General features: G+C 41.9%; 1 non-coding gene across 1 annotated transcript; it reads right to left on the bottom strand.

Annotated features, from left to right (window-relative positions):
• Positions 1 to 402: 402 nt before the first annotated feature.
• LOC112793249 (small nucleolar RNA R71) lies at positions 403 to 510 on the bottom strand. Its single transcript, XR_003197952.1, has one exon. It is a non-coding gene; the product is annotated as a small nucleolar RNA R71 (small nucleolar RNA).
• Positions 511 to 730: the final 220 nt, after the last annotated feature.

Below are 730 nucleotides of genomic sequence, written 5' to 3'. Positions count from 1 at the left end.
GGCAGCCGAAAACAACAACAATGCCAATAATGCAAGGAAGGTGCTGGGTGACTTTACTGCACCTACTCCCGACTTCTATGGGAGAAGCATCTCTAACCCTGCCATTGGAGCAAACAACTTTGAGCTTAAGCCTCAATTAGTTTCTCTAATGCAACAGAATTGCAAGTTCCATGGACTTCCATTGGAAGATCCTCATCTATTTTTAGCTGAATTCTTGCAAATCTGTGACACTGTCAAGACCAATAGGGTTGACCTGAGGTCTACAGACTTATGCTATTCCCTTTTGCTGTAAGAGACAGAGCTCGGATATGGTTGGACTCACAACCTAAAGAAAGCCTGAACTCCTGGGAAAAGCTAGTCAATGCCTTCTTGGCAAAGTTCTTTGCACCTCAAAAATTGAGTAAGCTTAGAGTGGAAGTCCAAACCTTCAGACAGAAGGAAGGTGAATCCCTCTATGAAGCTTGGGAAAGATACAAACAATTGATCAGAAAGTGTCCCTCTAACATGCTTTCTGAATGGAGCATCATAGGTATCTTCTATGATGGTCTGTCTGAACTGTCTAAGATGTCATTGGATAGCTCTACTGAAGGATCTCTTCATCTGAAGAAGACGCCTGCAGAAGCTTAAGAACTCATTGAAATGGTTGCAAATAACCAATTTATGTACACTTCTGAATGGAATCCTGTGAACAATGGGACGAAACAGAAGAAAGGAGTTCTTGAGATTGATA

The sequence above is a fragment of the Arachis hypogaea genome, chromosome 3, assembly GCF_003086295.3.
Source record: "Arachis hypogaea cultivar Tifrunner chromosome 3, arahy.Tifrunner.gnm2.J5K5, whole genome shotgun sequence".
NCBI classification, from domain to species: domain Eukaryota; kingdom Viridiplantae; phylum Streptophyta; class Magnoliopsida; order Fabales; family Fabaceae; genus Arachis; species Arachis hypogaea.
Note: the sequence above shows the minus strand (reverse complement) of the source record. Positions and strands in the feature narration are given on the sequence as shown.